Genomic DNA, 24,416 nt, shown 5'->3' with positions numbered 1-24,416 from the left:
CCGGCGCCGAACCATGCCTCGCGTGCCCCGCCGCCATGGGCGCCCGAGCCCGAGCTTGAGCTCGCCGCCGGTAGCCGTGCTCCGGCTGTGCTCCGCCACCTTCTGGCGGCCCGACGCCGGCTGGCCCCGACCGCCCACTCGCCGGCCTCTCCTCCCTCCGCCGCTGCTGCCCGAGCCCTCCGGCGACCTCGCGAGCCAGATCCGATCGAGAGCCCTAGGTTGACTTTTTCCCGAGAACCCCTCTGAAATATTCTAAGTCCTAAATTTTGACATTATCATGCCTTGTTCTCTGCATCATAACTTCATGCATGCAGCTCTGTTTCGCGCGTGTAATATGTCAAATTGTTCGCCTCGTGATGCTCTTCATTTTGTTCGATTGCACCATGTTCATTAAAGGTCATCTTGATGCCCAAATCGTCATTGCAATAGTGTTAGTTGCTGTTATCTGCTGTCTGTTATCAGAACTTGGTGTTTTGTCATTTTTGTATCATTTAATCTGTGCATCTTATGGGCATGAGCTCTACATGTGTTTTGAATTATGCCATGCCATCTTTCTAGTGGTGTAGTCCATGTATTTTTGTGATCTCTCTGGTGACTAGCACAAGCATGCAAAGTAGGCCCCGTAATATTTCTGATTTCAGGGACTTGGTGATTTCTCTAAGTCCTTGTCTGCTGTTATTTTTTTGCCAAGTAAACTTGATGCTACAGTGAGATCCATGCATATTTTGGAGATGTTCAGTAAGGATGTTTTGTATCTATTGTTGTAATGGATCCATTCCTGCCCTTGTTTGTAATTATGGAGTGCCATAGAATGACTCAATCTTGCTCTACTTTTGCTATAAAATATTTCTGGCAGATTCTTAACATGATATTCATTTTTGCCAAGTTTGTTGTAGTCGATCCGTACATGCTATGCTTTTGTTCTTGCCATGGTTAGTTTCATAAACATGCCATCTTGCTGTAGATATGCTTGTTTTGTCATGTATTGCTCTGTAGTGAGTGCATCAAGCTCACAACATGCCTTTATATTATTATTTCTGCCATGCTCTGTTTTCTGCCAAGTCTGAAACCTGATAACGGAACTTGCTATGTTTTCATAGTTGCCATCATATCTTCTGGTCCTTTTTGGCTTATGGTCAGTAAGGGACTTTTGTCATATGCTTTGAGTAGATTCATTCCATGCCCTGTCTTGCCATGTTGAATTCCTGTAGCATGTTGATTTCGTGCTTTGAACATTGCTACCTGATGCTGTTTCTGTCATGTCCAGTAATTCTGCCAAGTCTGGGAACCTAATATTATTTGCAATCTTGCCATGTCCTTTTGAGCATGTTCTAGTGATTTCTGGAGATAGCTCAGTGTTCATGTTTTGTTGTGCTTTATCTGTACATCATGTCCGTGCCTTTTGTTTTCATATTGAGTTGTTGTAGCATATTGTTTTGATGCTTGCAATATGCCTACTTGCTGTTTTGGACAGTTTGTTGCTACATATTGTCTGGAGTGTATGTGTTGCACCGTTGCTCCGTTTTGAGCATGATCTATATGAAACTTGCTTAGAATTGTATGTAGTCTCATATTCTCATGTTGCATCCTTGTTTTGAGGTGTTTGCTTGATGTTTGTATGCATTTTGCATCAATGCCATGTTTAACTTGTTTTGCTTATATCTTCTAGGCCGTAGCTCCGAATCTAATGAACTTTATATGTAACTTGACTAGAATTTCGTGCAGATCATCATGGTGCTCTTTGACTTTCTGTTTAACTACTTCAACTTAATGCTTGTTCAGTTCTGGACCAATTTCGAAATTTGCATATGAGGACTTACCGGAATTGTATATGTTGTTTCCGGCCTCATTTAAACTTGCCTTGGTGTGTTGTTCTTGTATGCATCATCTTTTGTCATGAGTAGCTTCATATAGCCTTGTCATGCATCATACTTAATTGAGCATCATGCCCTTTTCATGTGTGGTGTGTTTACCATGTTGTGTGCTTCTTCTCGATAGTTCCCATGTCGTTGCGATCGTGAGGATTCGTTCGTCTTCGTGGCTTCTTCTTCTTCTTCATGGATTCGTTATTTTTCCTACCAGGATTTCAGGCAAGATGACCATCACCTTGGATCTCATTACTATAATTGCTATGCTGGTTGCTTCGTTCTATCACTTTGCTGCGCTACCTATTCACTTGTCCTTCAAGCCTCCCAAATTGCCATGAACCTCTAACCTTTGTCACCCTTCCTAGCAAACCATTGTTTGGCTATGTTACCGCTTTGCCCAGCCCCTCTTATAGCGTTGCTAGTTGCAGGTGAAGGTGAAGATTGCTCCATGTTGGATTATGTTTATGTTGGGATATCACAATATCTCTTATATTATTAATGCATCTATATACTTGGTAAAGGGTGGAAGGCTCGGCCTTATGCCTGGTGTTTTGTTCCACTCTTGCCGCCCTAGGTTCCGTCCTACCGGTGTCATGTTCCCGGATTTTGCGTTCCTTACACGGTTGGGTGATTTATGGGACCCCCTTGACAGTTCGCTTTGAATAAAACTCTTCCAGCAAGGCCCAACCTTGGTTTTACCATTTGCCCAGCCTATTTCTTTTCCCTAGGGTGTCGCTCTCTCGAGGGTCATCTTATTGTACCCCCCCGGGCCAGTGCTTCTCTAAGTGTTGGTCCGAACCGAGCAGCCCGCGGGGCCACCTCGGGGAAACTCGAGGTCTGGTTTTACTCGTAGCTTGACTTATCCGGTGTTGCCCTGAGAACGAGATATGTGCAGCTCCTATCGGGATTGTCGGCACATCGGGCAGCTTTGCTGGTTTTGTTTTACCATTGTCGAAATGTCTTGTAACCGGGATTCCGAGACTGATCGGGTCTTCCCGGGAGAAGGAATATCCTTCGTTGACCGTGAGAGCTTATAATGGGCTAAGTTGGGACACCCCTGTAGGGTATTATCTTTCGAAAGCCGTGCCCGCGGTTATGTGGCAGATGGGAATTTGTTAATATCCGGTTGTAGAGAACTTGACACTTGACCTTAATTAAAACGCATCAACCGCGTGTGTAGCCGTGATGGTCTCTTCTCGGCGGAGTTCCGGGAAGTGAACACGGTCCGAGTTATGTTTGACGTAAGTAGGAGTTCAAGATCACTTCTTGATCATTGCTAGTTTCACGACCGATCCTTTGCTTCTCTTCTCGCTCTCTTTTGCGTAAGTTAGCCACCATACATGCTTAGTCGCTGCTGCAACCTCACCACTTTACCCTTTCCTTTCCCATAAAGCTTTGCTAGTCTTGATACCCATGGTAATGGGATTGCTGAGTCCTCGTGGCTCACAGATTACTACACCACCAGTTGCAGGTACAGGTTGTGCGATGATCATGACGCGAGAGCGATGTTTACTTGTTTGGAGTTCTTCTTCTGCTTCTTCTTCGATCAGGGGATAGGTTCCAGGTCGGCAGCCTGGGCTAGCAGGGTGGATGTCGTTTGAGTTTTTGTTTATGTTTCATCCGTAGTCGGATGTTAATCTTATGTATGATGTATTGATGTATTCTTGCGGCATTTATATGCTTTGTATGTATCCCCAAATATTATGTAATGTTGACGTAATGATATCCACCTTGCAAAAGCGTCTTCAAGATGCGCTTCTATCCTTGGTGGGACCTTCGTGTTCCTTTAGGATAGGGTCGCATCTTGGGCGTGACAGTCGAGTTCGACTCGCCTCGGATCACCATGTACACGGAGGAGGAGGCCAAAGAAGCAAGAGAAGACGGCGTGGACCTACTGGAAGAAGGCTGGCTGTTAGCACTCAGCCGGTCCGCCATCTACCAGCAAGGGCTGCGCCGGTACTACAACCGCAAGGTCAAGCCAAGATCCTTCCAAGAGGGCGACCTTGTGCTCCGACTGATCCAGCGAACAACCGGCCAGCACAAGCTCTCGGCCCCTTGGGAAGGCCCCTCCGTCATCAGCACGGCACTAGGCAACGACTCCTACTACCTATCGACGCGCAAAAACCAAGAGCACGCAAGAGAGACGACTCCGGCAAGGAGTCGGAGCGACCATGGAACGCAAACCTCCTGAGACGATTTTACGGTTGAAAGCAGTATGTATCATGCTACCCTTTTGTATTAAGTGCAAACCAACAGAACCCCCGAACAGTACTCGGGGACTACCTTTGTTTATCTATGAATGACAAGTGTCATATCCATGAATGTATTATTACATTTGATTTCTTGTCTGGCACCGGGTTCGACTAGTCAGCCCGGGGACTGGCCGACTTGAGCTATATTAAAAGTTCCACCTGAAGTCAGAAAAGTAGTGTGCCGGATCCCGAGTCCTCTCTTGTTGAAAGTCGCAGCTCGAAGAACCGACTGTCCGACTAGCAAGAGGCAAGGCAGAAAGGATGCCCACACGAAAAATGGCTAAGGAACAACGAACCTATATAGCAAAAAGACGGCCTCCAAACATGCCTGCCGGCTGTCAGAACAGCCAGCTGGCCGGTTTCCTCAACACTTAGCTTTAGTCCAGCAAAGCTAGAGTACTTCCCCCCCCAATTGGCCAAGCACTCCTCCAGCTGCAGATTGCAGAGCAACTGTCTGACTGGGGAGGCGGCAACCAAGGGAGGGCGGCAAAGGAAACAGCAGAAGGATAAAAAGCAAAGTACTAGGAAAAGCCAAATGCATGCATAAGTTATATATACAGATAAAGCCCCAAACAGGCTGGCTACGGACATAAGTTCGAATACATCCTCAGTGGGTGGAATTGTGCAGACTTAACAAGAGTATTGTTCCAAAAGTAACAAAACAGGAAAACAAAAGATGGCAGACTAGGGCGCAGCATGGAAGCCGAGCTGGTCGGTGGAGACGGCCTCGCCGGCTAAAGGAGTGGCCGCCTAACAGGTCTCGGCCTGGCCACCACCAGTGGCAGGCGACGCACTCGCGCGTGACGTGGTTCTGGAGGCGCGGTCAGGCTGAGGCTGGTCGGCTGCTCCACCAGCCGGCTCGGCGTCTTCACCTTCCTCCTCCTCCTCTTCGCCCTCGTCACTGGAGTCAATCTCCTCCGTCGAGTCTTCACCGTCCGCCGGGTTCAGCCCGAACCACTCCTCCGGCTGGGCGGCACCGTTGTCGTCTACCTCGGGGGTGAAGACGCTAGTGTCGGTGTAGTCGGCGATCGCCGAAGCCCGCCGGATGATAGCCGGCCGCGCCGGCTCCAGCTCCGTGTCGGCTTGCTGCCGCCAGGTAGCCAGCTGATCCAGGCTCAGGCCGGGATACCAGGCCTTGACGAACTCCAGCGCCCGCCTGGCGCCGGAGCGAGCCGCCGAGGCCTTCCAGGCTTCGAAGCGGCCGACTGCCACCTCCAGCCAGCCGGTGGTCCGACTGGGGGTGCGAGGAACCACTTGGCCGGGCCAGAGGGTGGCCAGGACTTGCGCCCCGGCACACTGAAGCCGGCGGAGCAGTCGATGAGCCGGCTGGATGCGGGCCAGGATCGCCAAGAGCTGCTCCTCCAACGAACGGCCGGCGGTTGGCGAAATCTCGAAGCCAGCCAGCCTCCGTGCCTGGCGGCGGGCCTCGATGGTCTGGTTGGCGGCGGTAGAATAGCCAGGGAAATATTATGCGCAAGAAAGAAGAAGAAAAGAAGAAAAGAGCACCAAGTCAGAAAACGAGCCAAAAGTGGCAGATGGCAAGAAAGGACGAAGAGGTAGGCGGCTTACCGTCAACCAGATCTTCGATCTGACCATAGCCAGAGATCAGAGTTTGCCTGGCCTCAGCCCAGCCAGCCGCCTCCGTCTCGTACTCGGCCTGGAGGGCGGCTTCGCGGTCCTGCACCGCCTTCAGAGCCGCCTTGTGGCCTTCCTCGTGGTCGGCCAACTTCTTGGCCAGGCGGTCGCGTTCCTGCACCAAGGCGGCGAGCTCGGCATCCTTGGCACGAAGGGCAGTCTGATACTCCCCCAGCTGTGCCCTCAGACCGGCATTGGCCGCTGCAGACGGCAGAAAAAGAAAGAACAGTAAGAGGAAGTCGTCAAGGTAGATCCGACCCGACTGCTCAGCAGTGGGCCCAAATCTCGGGGACTACACCCAGTGGGTGCGCTGACGCGCCCCCACATGAGATAAATAACAAAGCACGTACCTCGGCTCTCAGAAAGGTCGGCGGTCTTCTGGGCCAGCTCCCGAGCCTGGGAGTTGAAGGCGGCCGCACGAAGATTGTGGTAGTCCTGCAAAATAGACAGAAGATCGAAGTAAGAACAAGAATGGCAAAGACAAATCCACTAAGAAGTTCCAAGCCGCCTGCTCAGCAGCCTACTCGAAACTCGGGGACTACACCCAGTGGGTGCGTTGACGCGCCCCACGGAAGAAATCAAGATCAAGAAGAAATCAAGATCAAGAAGAAGCGAGATGGGAAGACTAACCCGGATGGCCGCCCGCGTCGCAAGGAACTCGTCGGTGAACTGCCTCAGCGCCGTAGCCTGGGCCTGAAGCCGGGTCCGGACGTCCTGTGCGGCCACGTTCATCACGGCTGTCCCTTCGCCTGGCGTCCACCCCGAGGTAGCGCTGGCCACCTCCGCATCCCGGGCCGATGAGCTGGAGCCCGCGGCCGGCTGCGGCTCTGACGCGGCCTTCTGTGGCTCCGACGCAGCCTTCCCCGCACGACGGCTCGGCGGCATCCGGACCGCCATCTCAGTCCTCGCGGCCGGCTCGCCCCCCGCCGACTGCGCAGGCGGCAGATCAGGCCGGCCGCCTTGAGCCGCCCCAGTGGGCGGGGTCGGCACCGGCGCCCTCTCCAGGACGACGGCGTCGTCGTCCCTCTCAAGTCCTGGCTGGTCGCCGCTGGCCCCTTCTGGCGAGGGCTCCATGTCCCCAGGCGCTACGACGCGCAGCGGGGTGACCATCAAGACCTCCTCCGCCGCCGCCGCGGCTGCAGCCTCCGCTTGGGCCTTGGCTGCGGCGTCGGCGAGCGCCTTCGCCGCCTCTTCCTCCTGCGCCGCCTGGGCGGCGGCCGCCTTCCGTGCCTCCGCCTCTCGCGCCTCCCGTTCCTCCCGCGCCTCCCGCGCGTTCCGTTCTGTCGCTTCCTGAAGGTCGGCACGGGGGTCCACGCGGCGAGTGGTCCTCCCAGACCCCCTCGGCGACTCGACGACGGAGGCGGCAGCCGCCCGCTCAAGCGACAACGGAGCTCTGATCGTTTGGAGAAAAAGACAAGGGTTCAGGAACCACCACAGAAAAGAAAGAAAATGAGTATACAAAAGAATTCGAACTTACGCCGACACGGTCTGCGGTTGCTTCACCGTCTTGCGGAAGCGAGCCGCCTTCGCGGCCGTCTCCTCCCGCCTGGTTGCTGCCGCCCCGTCCCTGGGTTTCTTCGTGCGACTGCCGAACAAACCCTGGGCGGCGCGACGCTTCTGCCCTCCGCCCCAAGCAGGCGGTGCAACGGAGGAACCCGCGCCGCGTCCAGATGCCGGCCGGCGGCGCGGGGCGACTTCGGCCTCATCGTCGTCCGGCCAGTCGTCGAAGGTGACTCCGTGGCCGGAGCCGCCTGCTTCGCCGCCGGCTTGGCCACCACCCGGCTCGATGTTGTCGTCCATAGCGGCCGCCCCCAAGTCGGGGTCCTCCAGACCGTGTTCCGTCCGGTCGGGGACGAACCGACGCTCCGTGTCTGACCCGCCGGCCGGCCGAAGAAGAGGGCTCTGTCGAAAAACAAGCCGACTAAGTTAGAGTCGGCCGAGAGGAACTCGGCAACAAAGTTATGAGAAAAAGAAGAAACAAGGAGAGCATACCGTGGGCGGTGGATTGGCTCGGCTGTATGGCTCCTTGCCGAACTGGCACTCTTCGGAGAGTTTGCAGTTTGCGAGGTAGTTCACCATATAGGGGACCTCCTCGCGCGGCATGTCCTTGGCGCACATCCGGCTCGGATCGAGCTGGCCGCTCATCTGACAGATCAGATGAGGACGGCTCTGGAGCGGAAGAACCCGGCGCTTGACGAAGGCGGCCAGAAGGTCGGGCCCCGTCAGGCCCTCCGACTGGGTCATCACTCGCACTCGGGCGACGGCTGCGGACCCAGCCGGCGTCAGAGTCACGGCCCGGAAGGACCACTGGGGCCGCCTGCCCGCCGGTGGGCCGGCCACGTAAGCCCGCAGGTTGATGTAGTCGCCCCGTGGGGCGATGTTTCGCACGTAGAAGTACGACTTTTGTCACTTCTTCACCGATTGGATCAGCGTGATGACGGGGAAGGGGTTGTCGGCGACCGACCTCCGCGACGCGATGAAGGCGCCAGTCTGAGCCGGCACGCCCTGCATGCGCATGCCCAGCTTGGACTGGGAGAACTCCCCCCAGAGCTCGAGGGTAGGGAGGACGCCGAGGTAGCCTTCGCACAGGGTGACGAAGGCAGACAGCAGAACCGCCGCGTTTGGGGTGAGGTGGTGCGGCTGGAGCTGGTAGAAATGGAGCCAGGAGCGGAAGAAGGCGCTCACTGGCAGGCTGATGCCGCGCAAGAAATGCGAGGGGAAGACCACCCGCTCGCCCTCCCGCGGCTCCTGTGTAATTTCCCTCGCCGGCGCAAGACGGACCTCCACCTTGTCCGCGCCGGGCAGCCGCCGCGTATTACGGAGGAACTCGACGTGATCCTCGTGGACGTTGGAGCCGTCCCAATCCCCGCCATACTGCTCCGTGGCGGGAGGCATGGCGAAAACAAGCGCGGCGGCGGAGGAACGTGTGGTGGAAGAGTGCGGCGGCGAGGCGCTGTTGCAAGAAACAGCGAGAGAAAGAAGACGGTGGAAGGAGGAGGAGCGTGCGAGAGCCTGCCGCTCTCCCTCTCCCCCTACTTATAGCCTCGCGAGGTTAGGCCGGGGAGGCCGGACGTGGGGGAGACGTGGGATTAACTGCACCCACTCCCCCCACGCCTCGCAATTATTACGCCCTAAAGACGAGCCGAAACTGCCGCAAGAAGACGTGCGGGCGGTTTCGGGATGCAGAGAATCCGCGCCTGGGCCCAGGAGTGGACGTGGCGGGCCCCCGCCCTGCGGCGACGACCCCTCGCGCGCGTGGGCTGGCAGGCTTTCCGGCCAAGAGGGGCCACGTGGTTCGCAGACGGCAAGTGGCCGGCCCGCGGCCCGGTGCACGCACTGGCGAGCTCCCGCCCTCCGACTCCGGAGTTTTCGACCAAGGCGGCACGCCTAACCAAAGCCGGCTCCCAGCTGCCGGCTTGTCAAGATAGGAAGCTGATCGAGCTTCTCAACTCCTACCCAACCTCGAAGCCCAATCAGCTTCGGGGACTACTGTCGGAGTAAATCGCCACGGGTAGCCTAACCGATTGCCCCTGGTTCTTCTGAAAAATTATCAGGCCTTTGGGCCTCCAAGCACTCCAAGCATTGGACCACCTCCCCTGGCCGGCTACCCCCGAAGCCGACTCACGGGAGGCGGCCCAGCCTCAGCAACCTCCCCCCCCCCAGGATATCCGCGGGGTGGCCGACTCCAGGAAGCCGGCCTCGAAGAGCGCCGCCTCCAAGAAGCCGGCCGAGACCACAACCACCAAAGCTACACCCACATAACAGTGACAAGACGGAGTATGGACACAGTGCGGCCCACTACCCCGAAGCCCGAGGCAGGCATGGCCACAGGAGGCCGTACGGGACAGCCGTCTCCCGTTCGGCTCGGCACTATAGCCATGCCAGCCTCAACGTCATCCATGACAGACTCCCGTACGGCCCACGGGCGGCGGGTCCCCTCGGCCTGAGAGAAGCACGGAGGCGGCCCGGCCTCCCCCAGTCGGCCAAGGGTGTAGTCGGCCCCCAGAAGCCGGCTACTCCCATCCTCGAAGCAGGAGCCACATTAAGGAGACAAGACGAGGTAAGGCTACAGTGAGAGCCCTCGAGGCGGCACACTGTAGCCACGCTTACCTCGACCAAGCCCTCGTCATCAGAGGCGAGGCTACAGTAAGCAGCCGCCGACAAGACCCTAGGCGGTGGGGCCGGCCTGTCGACCAAGAGGCCGGCAGTCGGCGGGACCCACCAGTCGGCAGGCCCCAACGGCCGGCGGAGAAGCCGGCGAGCTAGACACTGACGGCTGGGACCAGTGCCCAGCCAGATTACCATTGTACCCCCGGGGGGTAGGCCTATATAAACCCCCCGGGGCACCCATGCAAAGGGGAGCTTCTGAACACAGCACACACACCATAGAGAGAGAGAAGCAAGAGCTAGCCTTGTTCTTCTTCTCCCTTGAACCCAACAGATCTAGGAGCGATTGTAGCTACCTTTTCCTGATCTAGTGATCATGCGGAGACCCCGCAGAGCAGGACTAGGGGTGTTATCTCCTCGGAGAGCCCCGAACCTGGGTAAGATCCGCCGGCGTGCATGTCTTCGCCTCATCCCGTTTCCAGGCACCGACGACGTCTTATTGGCACCCACAATGATAAGCCACCCGTTGGCATATGTCGCACCAACCACCCGACACCCCGTCTCGTCGCCATTATGTGGGTGTAGTTTTGGTGGTTGCGGTCTTGACCGGCTTCTTGGAGTCGGCGTTCTTCGTGGCCGGCACCGGGAAGTCGGCATCCTCTATGGCCGGCTTCCTGGAGTCGGCCGCCCCGTGGTTATCCTGGGGGGGAGGTTGCTGAGGCTGGGTCGCCTTCTGAGAGTCGGCTTCAGAGGTAGCCGGCCGTAGGAGGCGGCCCAATGCTTGAAATGCTTGAAGGCCCTAATGGCCTGATAATTTTTGAAGAGCCAGGGCCAGTCGGTTAGGCTACCCGTGGCTATTTACTCCGACAGTAGTCTCCGAAGCTGATGGTGCTTCGAGGTTGGGTAGGAGTCGAGAAGCTCGATCAGCTTCCTATCTTGGCAAGCCGGCAGCTGGGAGCCGGCTTTGGTTAGGCACGCCATCTTGGCCAAAAAAATTGGAGTCGGAGGGCGGGAGCTCGCCAGCGCGTGTACCGGGCCGCGGGCCGGCCACTCGCCGCCTGCGAACCATGTGGCCTCTCTTGGCCAAAACGCCTGCCAGCCCACGCGCGCGACGGGACGTCGCCGCAAGGCGGGGGCCCGCCACGCCCACGCCCGGGCCCAGGCGTGGATTCTCTGCAGGCCGAATCCACCCGCACGTCTCCCTGCGGCAGTTTCGGCACGCCTTTAGGGCGTAATAACCGCAAGGCGTGGGGGGAGTGGGTGCAGTTAATCCCACGTCTCAGCCCACGTCCGGCCTCCCCGGCTTCACCTCGCGAAGCTATAAGTAGGGGGAGAGGGAGAGCGGCAGGCCCTCGCACGCTCCTCCTCCTTCCACCATCTTCTTCCTCCTGCCGTTTCTTGCAATAGCGCCTCGCCGCCGCGCTCTTCCACCACTCGTTCCTCTGCCACCGCGCTCGTTTTCGCCATGCCTCCCGCCACGGAGCAGTATGGCGGGGATTGGGACGGCTCCAACGTGCACGAGGATCACGTCGAATTCCTCCGCAAGACGCGGCGGCTGCTCGGAGCGGACAAGGTGGAGGTCCGTCTCGCTCCGGCGAAGGAGATTACGCTGGTGCCGCGGGAGGGCGAGCGGGTGGTCTTCCGCTCGCATTTCTTGCGCGGCATCGGCCTGCCCGTGAGCGCCTTCTTCTGCTCTTGGCTCGAGTTCTACCAGCTCAAGCCGCACCACCTCACCCCGAACGCAGTGGTGCTTCTGTCTGCCTTCGTCACCTTGTGCGAAGGCTATCTCGGCGTCCTCCCTACCATCGAGCTCTCGGGGGAGTTCTTCCAGTCCAAGCTGGGCACGTGCATGCAGGGCGTGCCGGCTCAGACTGGTGCCTTCATCGCGATGCGGAGGGTGGCTGCCGACAACCCTTTCCCCGTCATCTCGCTGATTCAGTCGGTGAAGATGTGGCAAAAGTCGTACTTCTACGTGCAGAACGTCGCCCCACAGGGCGACTACATCAATCTGCCGGCTTACGTAGCCGGCCCACCTGCGGGCAGGCGGCCCCAGTGGTCATACCGGGTTGTGACGCTGACTGGAAACGCAGCCATCGCCCGAGTGCGGGTGATGATCCAGTCGGAGGGCTTGTCGGGGCCCGACCTGCTGGCCGCCTTCATCACGCGCCGGGTACTCCCGCTCCAGAGCTGCCCTCATCTAATTTGTCAGATGAGCGGCCAGCTCGACCCGAGCCAGATGTGTACCAAGGACATGCCGCACGACGAGGTGGCCTATATGGTGAACTACCTCGCGAACTGCAAACTCTCCGAAGAGTGGCAGTTCGGCAAGGAGCCATATAGCCAAGCCAATCCGCCGCCCACGGTATGTTCTCCTTGTCTCTTTCTCTTTTCTCAGTTTTGTCGCCGAGTTCCTTTTGGCCGACTCTAACTTTGTCGGTTTGTTTTCGATAGAGCCCTCTTCTTCGGCCTGCCGGTGGGTCGGACACGGAGCGCCGATTCATCCCTGACCGGACGGAGCACGATCTGGAGGACCCCGACTTGGGGGCGGCCGCTATGGACGACAACACCGAGCCGGGTGGTGGCCAAGCCAGTGGCGAAGCAGGCGGCTCCGGGCATGGAGTCACCTTCGACGACTGGCCGGACGACGACGAGGCCGAAGTCGTCCCGCGCCGTCAGCCGGCATCTAGCCGCGGCACGGGTTCCTCCGCTGCACCGCCTACTCGGGGCGGCGGGCAAAAGTGTCGCGCCGCACAGGGTTTGTTCGGCAGTCGGATGAAGAAGCCCAGGGGCGGGGCGGTGGCGACCAGGCGGGAGGAGGCGGCCGCGAAGGCGGCTCGCTTCCGCAAGACGGTGAAACAACCGCAGACGGTGTCGGCGTAAGTTCACACTCTTTTGTGTACTCCTTTTTCTTTCTTTTCTCTGGTGGTTCCTGAATCCTTGTCTTTTTGTCCAAACAACCAGAGCTCCATTATCGCTCGAGCGGGCGGCTGCCGCCTCCGTCGTTGAGTCGCCGAGGGGATCTAGGAGCACCACTCGCCGCGTGGACCCCCGTGCCGACCTTCAGGCGGCGACGGAATGGAACGCGCGGGAGGTGCGGGAGGAGCGGGAGGCGCGGAAGGCGACGCTGCCCAGGCGGCGCAGGAGGAGGAGGCGGCAAAGGCGCGCGCCGACGCTACAGCCAAGGCCCAAGCGGAGGCTGCTGCTGCGGCGATGGCGGAGGGGGCCTTGTTGGTCACCCCACTGCGCGTCGTAGCGCCCGGGGCCCCGGCGCCCCCGCCAGAAGAAGCCGGCAGCGACCAGCCGGGGCTGGAGAGGGATGACGACGTCGTCATCCTGGAGAGGGCGTCGGTGCCGACTCCGCCGACTGGGACGGCTCAAAGCGGCCGGCCTGATCTGCCGCATGCGCAGTTGGCGGGGGGCGAGCCGGCCGCGTGGACTGAGCTGGCGGTACGGATACCGCCGAGCCGGCTTGCGGGGAAGGCTGCGTCGGAGCCACAGAAGGCCGCGTCGGAGCCGCAGCTGGCCGCGGGCTCCAGCTCGTCGGCCCAGGATGCGGAGGCAGCCAGCGCCACCTCAGGGTGGACGCCGGACGGAGGGTCGGCCGTGATGAACGTGGCCGCGCAGGACGTCCGGACCCGGCTCCAGGCCCAGGCTATGGCGCTGAGGCAGTACACCGACGAATTCCTTGCGACGCAGGCGGCCATCCGGGTTAGTCTTCTTATCTTGCTTCTTCTTGATCTTGGTTTCTTCCGTGGGGGCGCGTCAGCGCACCCACTGGGTGTAGTCCCCGAGTTCCGAGCCGGCTGCTGAGCAGGCGGCTTGGAACTTCTTAGTGGATTTGGCTTTGCTATTCTTGTTCTTATTTCGATCTTCTGCCTATCTTGCAGAACTACCACAATCTTCGTGCGGCCGCCTTCAATTCCCAAGCTCGGGAGCTGACCCAGAAGACCGCGGACCTAACTGAGAGCCCACTGGGTGTAGTCCCCGAGATTCGGGCCGACTGCTGAGCAGTCGGGTCGGATCTTCCTTGACGACTTCCTCTTATTGTTTCTTCTTTTTCCGCCATATCTGCAGCGGCCAACGCCGGTCTGAGGGCACAGCTGGGAGAGTCTCATACTGCCCTTCGTGTCAAGGAGGCCGAGCTTGCCGCCTTGGTGCAGGAACGCGACCGCCTGACCAAGAAGTTGGCCGACCAGGAGGAGGGCCACAAGGCGGCTCTGAAGGAGGCGCAGGACCGCGAAGCCGCCCTTCAGGCCGAGTACGAGATAGAAGCAGCTGGCTGGCTGAAGCTAGGCAGACTCTGATCACTGGCTATGGTCAGATCGAAGATCTGGTTGACGGTAAGCCGCCTACTTCTTCATCCTTTCTTGCCGTCTGCCGCTTTTGGCTCATTTTCTGATTTGGTGTTTTCTCCTCTTTCTCTTTCTTTCTTGCACAGAGTACTTCCCTGGCTACTCTACCGCCGCCAACCAGATCATCGAGGCCCGCCGCCAAGCGCGAAGGCAGGCTGGCTTCGAGATTTCACCAACCGCTGGACGTTCGCTGGAGGAGCAGCTCTTGGCGATCCAGGCCCGTCTCCAGCCGGCTCACCGACTGCTCCGCCGGCTTCAGCGTGCCGGGGCGCAAGTATTGGCCTCCCTCTGGCCCGGCGTGGTGGTTCCTCGCACCCCCAGTCGGACTGCCGACTGGCTGGAGGTGGCGGTTGGTCGCTTTGAAGCCTGGAAGGCCTCGGCAGCTCGATCCAGCGCCAGGCGGGCGCTGGAGTTCGTCAAGGCCTGGTACCCGGGCCTGAGTCCAGACTAGCTAGCTACCTAGCGGCAGCAAGCCGACACGGAGCTGGAGCCGGCGTGACCGGCTATCATCCGCCGGGCTTCGGCGATCGCCGACTACACCGACACCAGTGTCTTCGCCCCTGAGGTGGATGACAACGGCGTCGCCCAACCGGAGGAGTGGTTCGGGCTGAACCCGACAGACGGTGAAGACTCGGCGGAGGAGATCGACTCTAGCGACGGGGGCGAGGAGGAGGAGGAGGGTGAAGACGCCGAGCCGGATGGTGGAGCGGCCGACCAGCCTCAGGCTGACCGCGCCTCCAGCACCACGTCACGCGCGGGTGCGTCGCCTGCCCCTGGTGGTGACCCACCCAAGGCCCGCCAGCCGGCCACTCCTTCAACCGGCGACGCTATCTCCACCGACCAGCCTGGCTCCCGCACCGCGCCTTAGTCTAGTTTGCTATGCTGACAGCAGTGGAGTAGTCGATGAGCCAATCTTCCGGCTTCACTGAGCCGTTGTACTAGGGCGTGTCTCTGGGGAGCGAGAACCCTTTGGGGAAGGGCTCGTCGCGGATGCGGGGGCCAAAGCATGGCGGGCCGACATCGTCTTCTTCTTCTAACGCCAAGGATCGAGCGAGGCGGTCGATCCGGTGGCGGGCGTCGTTCTCGCCGACTCCTTCTCGGCGGCCGAGTCGGTCGCCAAGAGTCGGGTGCGTGACGGGCGGCGGGGTGAGACGTCTTTCTCTTCGAGGCGGCGGAGGAGGCAGATTTCCTTGGCGTTCTACCGCTCGAGGGCGGCCTTCCGCGTCGCGCTCGATGGTGATGCGAGTCCGGCTGCGGCTGGCAGCCGGCTCCTTGTCTTTCTTCTGGCGGGCGCCACTCGCAGTCGGCGAGCGGGACGTCGCAGCGTGCTCCCGGCGCGGGGGATGACTATCAGCACGTGCGCCGGCTTCGTGCCGTTCTGCAGCCGCGTCGATCAGCTGCTGGATCCGTCTTGTCATGTAGGGGAGCTCGTCGGCTCCCAGCCCATTTAGCTCTTCGGCGGCCGCCTGAGCGGCTCGCAGATTCTCGAGCGGGGTGGCATAGACGGGGCGATCTGCCCCCAACAGGCCGGCAATAGCCGCTCCGCGCTTCTGGACGAAGCCGGCTCGGCTCGGCCCGCTGGGCGGCGGCGTACCGAAGGCGGCGCGGTCGACTTCGCGCTGGTGGGCCTCGGTGAGGCGTCTCATGGAGGCTATCTTCTGGCCTTCCGCGATGAGGGCGAGGCGGCGTGCCTCCAGGGTCTCGGCGTCGGCGTCGGCCGGGATGGGGACGGAGAGGTCGTGCATCGCCCCTTGCAGGGCGTCGTGGGCGTTCTCGCCCGAGTTGGCGACGTGGCTGATGACCAACACTTTGGTGACAGCGCTGCTGCCACTGTCAGCTCGAGGGAGAGGATCGTCGAAGACCACCATGTCGGAGGGCTAGGCGTCGAGCGATGCCGTGTCGGAGTCGACGAGCATCGGGTCGGTGGAGCCGACCGACTCCACATCCATAGCATGCTCGCTGGAGACGTGAAGCTGGTCGGGGAGGCTGACGAGGCGGCTCTCGGGGTAGTCCGTGCCTGCGTCGGACGCAGGCTCATCGGAGATGCGAGTCTCGCCGAGAAGATCGGCGAGGCAGCTCGCCGCGCAGGCGTCGTCGACGCCTTGCAGCGCGTCGAGGCAAACGCCATCGGGCACAGCAGGCTGGCTGCGCTCGCGGGGGAGGAAGAGGGTTCCCATCCAGAACAGGTCTCCGGACGACGGTGCACCTGGCCCCACGGTTGGCGCAAAATGTCGGGTGGTACGTGCGACATACGCCAACGGATGGCTTATCATAGTGGGTGCCAGTAAGACGTCGCCGGTGCCTGGAAACGGGATGAGGCGAAGACATGCACGTCGGCGAATCTTACCCAGGTTCGGGGCTCTCCGAGGAGATAACACCCCTAGTCCTGCTCTGCGGGGTCTCCGCATGATCACTAGATCAGAAAGAGTAGCTACAAATGCTCCTAGAGCTGTTCGGTTCAAGGGAGAAGAAGAGCAAGGCTAGCTCTTGCTTCCCTCTCTCTATGGTGTGTGTGTGTAATGCTAAGAAGCCAACCCTTTGCATGGGTGCCCCGGGGGGTTTATATAGGCCTACCCCCCGGGGGTACAATTGTAATCCGGCTGGGCGCTGGTCCTAGCCGTCAGTGTCTACGCTCGTCGGCTTCTCCGCCGGCCGTTGGGGCCCGCCGAGTGGTGGGTCCCGCCGGCTGCCGGCCTCTTGGTCGACAAACCGGCCCCACCGCTTAGGGTCTTGTCGGAGGCTGCTTACTGTAGCCTCGCCCCTGATGACGAGGGCTTCATCGAGGTAAGCGTGGCTACAGTGTGCCACCTCGAGGGCTCTCACTGTAGCCTTACCTCGTCTTGTCTCCTTAATGTGGCACACGCTTCGAGGAAGGGGGTAGCCGGCTTCTGGGGGCCGGCTACGCCCTTGGCCGACTGGGGGAGGCCGGGCCGCCTTCGCGCCTCTCTCTGGCTAAAGGGGCCCGCCGCCTGTGGGCCGTACTGGCGTCTGTCGTGGGTGACGTCGGGGCCAGCATGGCTACAGTGCCGAGCTGGATGGGAGATGGCCATCCCGTACGGCGTCCTATGGCCATGCTTGCCTCGGGCTTCGGGAGTAGTGGGCTGCACTGTGGCCACACCCCGTCTCGTCACCGTTATGTGGGTGTAGTTTTGGTGGTTGCGGTCTTGACCGGCTTCTTGGAGTCGGCGTTCTTCGTGGCCGGCTCCGGGAAGTCGGCATCCTCAGGGGGGGGAGGTTGCTGAGGCTGGGTCGCCTTCTGAGAGTCAGCTTCAGAGGTAGCCGGCCGTAGGAGGCGGCCCAATGCATGAAATTCTTGAAGGCCCAAATGGCCTGATAATTTTTGAAGAGCCAGGGGCAGTCGGTTAGGCTACCCGTGGCTATTTACTCCGACATTGTGTGCGTAAAGCACATTATACATACGAAGGTTACACAATGGACATTATAAAAAGCTACCTATGAACTAGCATACATTTGAATTCAACTTAAGGTGGTTTAAAAAAATCAAATTCAACATGAAGTCCATTCAATTATTTGAATTTGATATCATGGCATTTGTAAACCATACCTAAATTATGGGGGCACCAATCTTTGCTCTGATTTTGTACATAATAGAATATGTAGTCGTGTACAAAATAGATTCAAATTTAGCTCCTCCATTCCAAAATAATCTTAGTTATAGGATTTTCAAGTGTCAAAATTTCAAAAAGAAGCGGATAATTTAATGAGGTTTTCAAACATACAAGGTCAAATATAACGCTGTCTATTTAGGTCAATCCTCATAGTTCAAGAGTACTCTAAACGTGAAAGCTTGTGTTTCAAAATTTCGAACGAAGCGCCAAAAGAGCCTCTACTCGCCCGAAACCGCGTGAGGCCAATGTTTGGTAGTACAAGGAAATTACTTTTCTAATAACTCCGACCCGTGAAACCTACCGGCCCGACGTCCAAAGGTCTAAACCGGGGTAGGTTTGTAGCTTCATCTAGATGCCACAAAACCACATCCGAAAAACATTCATACACAATGGCCACCTAAGCACACATGCGCGCGGCCGAAATCGCTCCCGCCCACTATTTGGGACACCTGGGATTACCATCCTACCCCCGACCCGTAGTAGGTCCAAAATTTTAAGAGGGGGGGCAGAGTTTGTACTTTCCCCAAATTTCAAACAAGCACGTCCCATCTTCTGTTCAAAAAAGCCAAAAACAAGCGCGTCCCAGACCGAAACATGGTTCCCCCACCCGTCCGATTCCCCATTCGTACTCCGTGGGCGCCAAAACTACCTCTCCACCAGCCGCGAAACCCCGGCGTCCTCGGTCCGCCACCCCATCCCACCCATCAACCGCCGTCCTCCTCCATCACGCCGGAGCCGATACCCCGACGTCGTCATCCACCGCAACCTCAACGGCTAGTAGTTGAAGCCGAGGCCGAGCCGTCCATACCCGAGCCAGTTCAACCACGCCATCCTGCGCCTCACCGCTGCCGCTCCAACTTCGCCACCCTCCACTGCACCGGAGCTGTTCCTGCTACGCTGTCCTTCACCGCCCCGGATCTGCTTCCCCTCCGCCGACATACGGCCACGGCAACACAGTCAACAGTTTGGCCACGGGTTCGTCCAAGCCTGCACCCTCCAGAACATCGGTTTCCCCGGTAAAAAGAAGAAGATCGGCACGACATGTGGAGGTGACCACACCGGCAACCAAAAAAGGTACTCCTCTTCCCTTATTCGTGCAAATCTTACATCTCTACTTGCACGGTATTCATCCCACAGAAGACACTAGTTGACCGCTTCTTCTTGATACTAGATGTTCCTAGTAACTCACGATGCACAAGGTTTCTCCTCATATACTATTTCACCTTAGCTAGAGGTCCGTCGCCCCCCTGAATTTCAATTTCTGGCCAGTTGATTCCCAATTAACGGAAGCATTCCCCAGCGTAACAGGCGCTAGTACGCCTATTACGCTGGGGAAGCAGCGCCTTGGTGTTTATCTTAGGGGCGTGTGCGGCCTAGAGCTACTGGCGCCCGATCTGGAGGTCGGCCGGGATTAAAGGGATGGCCTGGGGGTGCTACCAATCATGGCGGTGGTGTGAGGTCGATGGGAGGGCGGGGCGGCGGAGGCAGGGGTCTGGGCCGGTGGTCGCTGGCAGTTCGAGAAAGATCGTCAACAGTGACTGGCGGGAGGTAGACGAAGGCCATCTGCCCGTTCCTTATAGATCGGACAGTTCATTAAAAAAATCGACTGACCTATTTCTTTTTAGTCGACTGTTATCTTAGATATGACCACATGTGGTGGTGTGCTGGAGGAGTACCTGCATTTCCTGTGCTCATATATTACAAAATCATACAGAGTAGAATCTAATTTTGTTTGCATGCAATGTTGTAGAGCTATCATATGTCTCCTGTCATTTATTTTTGAGCCACCTACTATCTGCTACTTTTACAGTGCACTAGTTCTGCACACACTTCACCCTTACTCTCACTATTGTGTTTTTATGCAAGGGTATTTCAGACTCTGCTGCCATGAGAGAAGCCAAAAAGAAAAGAGAGAAGTCGATCCAACTTCGTATGCGGGTAGGCAAGACACGTTACATCACTATAATGGGTGCAGTGTCAGCAGATGGAGACGGTAAACGTAGCTCTGGAGTTGATGACCTCGCTCGCAATGAACCACCATCCCTGGTGCTTGCTTTAACTTTGCAGTGTCATATGTGGTTGCATGTTCCATATGGTGTCTAGCTTGTATTCGAAAGGCCGAAGTTGGTAAGATAAGGAAAGATATTTTTTTTACATGAACCACCATCCCGTGAGCACCAGAAGACAAATAGCTAGTCAGGGCACTAGCCGAGCCAGTGACAAGCCCAGCAAAGATAGGCATCACCTAGAAGCCAACTAAAAAGCTGCGATGGTGGCGAAGCAACCCGCCTCCCACCAGGCTCTCAGGTCCTAGATGATCATGCTCACCACTCCAGCCGGATGTCTAGCTTGTATTGCTTCCAATTTGGTTAAATTGCATCTGCTTAGCTTACACATTATACCTTTGAATATGACATGCCTTTCTGTTTTTGGTACATACTAGTACATCTGTGTATTAACCATGTTCTTACATCAAACTAATGTTCTTGTGTATCCCTCATCAATCACTTATGACAAGGCAGGCAGACAAGGGGACTACTCCTCATTTAAAGAATGCAGCGTCAGCCTCCCGACATGATTCTCAAGAAACAGAAATGCTAGATGAAGATAGTGAACGTAGCTCTATAGTTGATTATAACATTTCCCCTACACTAGCATCGCAGGTGCTTGCTCTAACTTGGTAGCGTGATATGTGGTTGCATGTTGCATATGGTGTCTAGATTGTAATTCTTCCAATCTGGTTAAACTGCATGTGCTAGTCTGCTTAGCTTATACATTATACCTGTTAATGTGACATGCCTTCCTGTATTTAGTACATAGTACATCTGTCTATTAAGCATGTCCTTACATAAAACTATTGTTTTTTTGTATCCCGCATCAATCAACATGACGAGACACCTTTCGTATATGCAGTGCGATATTAGTTGCATCTTTCATATAATTTATAGCATGCGCTGCTTCTAATTTGTTGAAATTCCATTTATGATGGGACGCTTTTAACTTGGCAGAGTCATATTGGTTGCATCTTTCATGTGGTGTCTAGCTTGCATTGCTTCTTATTTGCTGGAATGGTTTCTGCTTAGTTTACACAAACAGTTGTGAACATGCCATGCCGTCCTGTTTTTCGTACATATTCCATCCTGGTATCATGTGTTTGCCTTACATCAAAGTAGTGATTGTCAGTATCATGCATGAATGAGTTCTGAAGAGAGAATTTTATTGCTTTTTCTTGTCGGTTTTACTTGACAATTCAAAATCAATAAAGCGGAAGGAAGTTAACATTGCAACGGATAAAGGTGCTCCTTCCGAACGGAGGGCCTCTACAGTTTCTACTCCTCCACACCCCCAAGATGATTTCCAAGACAACACATGCATAGACACTCAACAAAGCTGTGTTTATGATGAGCACGTCTCCCCTAGTGCAACATCACCGGTGCTCCCTCTAACTTGGCACTGTTATAAGTGGTTGCATGTTATGTGTGATGTCTAGCTTGTATTGCTTCTAATTTTGTTGAATTCCATCTGCTTACTTTACACATTATACTTGAATAAGACACGTGTTCCTGTTTCTAGAACATACAATATCTGTCTATCACACCATGTTCTTACATCAAATTACCTGTTGTGTAACTTGCAACAATCACTTATCATAAGACACGTTTGACTTCGAAGTGTGATATAGGTTACATCTCACATTCTTTTCTAGCTTTTACTACTAATTTGTTGAAATGACACTTATGACGAGACAGTTTTAACTTGGTAGAGTGATATTCGTTGCATCTTTCATATGGTGTCTAGCTTTCATTGCTTCTAATTTGTTGAAATGCCTTCTCCTTAGTTTACACATCATAAGCTGTGAATATGCAATGCTGTGAATATGCAATGCTGTGAATAAGCAATGGCACTAATGACGAGAGACCTCTAACATGGTAGTGTGATGTTGTTTGCATCTTGCATATGATTTATTTCTTGTACTGCTTCACATTTGTTTAAACGCCATTTATGATGAGACACTGTTAACTTGGCAGAGCGATATTTGTAGCATCTTTCATATGGTGTCTACCTTCCATTCCATTGCTTCTAATTTGGTGAAATGTCTTCTTCTCAGTTTACACATCATAGTTCTGGTTATCTCTTCCGTCCTGTTTTTCATACATATTACATCCTCCTATCATGTGGTTGTCTAACATCAAAGTTCAGTTCGTCTGCATCACGCATCAATTTGTTCTAAAGAACTAAATTGTTATTCGTTTTTCTTGTCGGCTTGACTTAACATGGCACAGAGAAAGGGGAAGAAACACAGAATGGTAGGGAATGAGAAGCGGAGGAATCCTTCAAATTCTGCTGGTACTGATGGTGCAATAGAAGGTCAAAGTCCAGTGGAAAATTCTACAAACACGGCATCCCATGCTACACAAGTTGCAAAAAAGCCAAACAGAAACAAATAGCTGCCACCAAACAAGCAGAGACAACCCTAGTTCTTGCAACACCTACCACAGTACTACCAGCTGCACGACTTACTCGTGCGTCAATTGAGCTAGCAGCACGTTCCCAAGCTCCCTTGCCACCTGACACTACTTCCCAAGCACTCTTGACACAAGATGAGTTGGCAATATCAGATGAACCTTGTGAGCTTCAACAACAAGAAGGTAGTTGCTGGAGTCAAGTTACAGTTGCATGCTTCTTTATATGTAGTCTCATAGTTTGATGTACACTAACACTTCCTATGTTCGTTGTTGGACTAGCACCTAGGCGCACGAGGAAACAAACATCAGGGATAATGCTCGGTAGGTTAACTAAATCTAGAGGAGGAAGAATGGAGATCCGTTTTGAGGCAGGTTTAAAAAGGCCACGTGATGCTACAGAGTCAGCCAAGTTAGTATCAGAGGCAGCGGTTGCCGTTAGGTGTGATGTACGTATCCTCCCAACATGGATTCAGTACAGGAATGACAAAGACGAAACCCAGTTCAACACTTTCCTCGACCATTTATCTGTAAGTATGGTTATGTATGGAAACTAGTAATATCGTCTTGCTCTATCCCATACTTTCTAGGTTGCTGATAATGAGACTCCCATAATTTTCAACATATGAGGTTCAAGTTGGATACCCAAGATGATGCAACCAGACAAGCTTGCACCCATGTTTTCAAGTCTGCTCTGCGACAGTATCGGTATAACTTGAGGAAAACTCACTTTGAAGGCAAGGCTAACAGTGAACTTTCCCAAACATCTCCAGTGGAAAATATATCGGGTGAAGACTGGAGGGGCCTTGTTAAACACTGGTCTGATCCGAAGTATCAGGTACATTATATATATGTGTTCAGATCACATGTTGAAGTCCTATTTATGCATGTGCCACACAAATCTATCTTCTTGTAGGTGAACTGTTCAAAGAACAAGGCCAACCGTACGAAAGTGTAATTCCAACAGACGATAGGATCTCGTAGCTATATAGCACACTGCGAGGCTCTTGTAATTAGCTGCTGTTTCACTCTTTTCGCTGTATGATATTGTCAGATCTATATTGATTTGTTCGAAATGCAGAGGAAAGCCCGCAAGGACCAAAAAGTACCTGAACCAAATGCTGTGAAAATCTTCAAGGACTGTCACACCAGCAAGAAGAAGGGCATGACTACACCAGTCAAAGCTGCTATTGTAAGTCCTTAATCCTCATGCCTTTTAACTACTACTTACTCTAACTTGTGCCTTGAACTGCATGGTTTGTAGCCAATGTCTATTACTCTTTTCAATTTTATACACAATTGACTTAGCGTATCATTGCACCTTCCAAGGTTTAAAAGAGAGGAGTGATGTTCCTTTGATCTTGACCCGTAATCTAGTTCCGTGCTAGACTTGCCCACACAACATTACAATTGCCTGTTTGTCTGTTCTCAGTTGTTTTGTGATATGAATGATGTCATTCTATGCTTACCGTATTATAAACTTCGTCTCTTTATCCTTAGCCCTCAATACAATGTGAAGAAATAGACAATACATTAGCGATGGTACATGGTCATATCTTTGGAACCTGGTTTTATTATGTACTTTGCAATAAAATACAACTAATAGTTTACATGGGTTCACCAGAATAAGTTCTGTATATAGACCAAAGCTATTTTGTTTGGTTTTGCTGCCTCCTTAATATCTTCTGATCTGGTACTACTAATGTAAAACCTCAACTTTTTAGCGAGCTATGGAAAAAATGGTGGAACCGCCACCTTCTGAAGGTGGCGAGGCAACTATAACCGCAATGTCAGCTCTTGCTGCAGTGGGTCAGTACCTGTCCACTAACAGTGCCAAAAGCACGTTCCTGCGTAATACTGGGTTGGTTGTTAAGGCAATATCGTCCAAACTGCCTCATGATCAAGATATGCAAGCTCAAAGCAATGTTGTATCTGCGCTCCAGACACAAGTCCATTCCCTAACAGAGACCCTTTGTGAAACAAGGAGAAACATTGCTCAATGTCGTCAAGATATGCATGGTTTTGAAACCAGACTGTCAGACATTTGCTATGTTGTTCAGGAGCCTAGGGGAAATAAAGGCGAGGGTTATGGTGCTCCATCGGACAATAC

Source organism: Triticum aestivum, chromosome 3D (genome assembly GCF_018294505.1).
Source record: "Triticum aestivum cultivar Chinese Spring chromosome 3D, IWGSC CS RefSeq v2.1, whole genome shotgun sequence".
Taxonomy (NCBI): Eukaryota; Viridiplantae; Streptophyta; class Magnoliopsida; order Poales; family Poaceae; genus Triticum; species Triticum aestivum.
The sequence above is the reverse complement of the archived record's forward strand: the minus strand, read 5'-3'. Positions refer to the sequence as shown.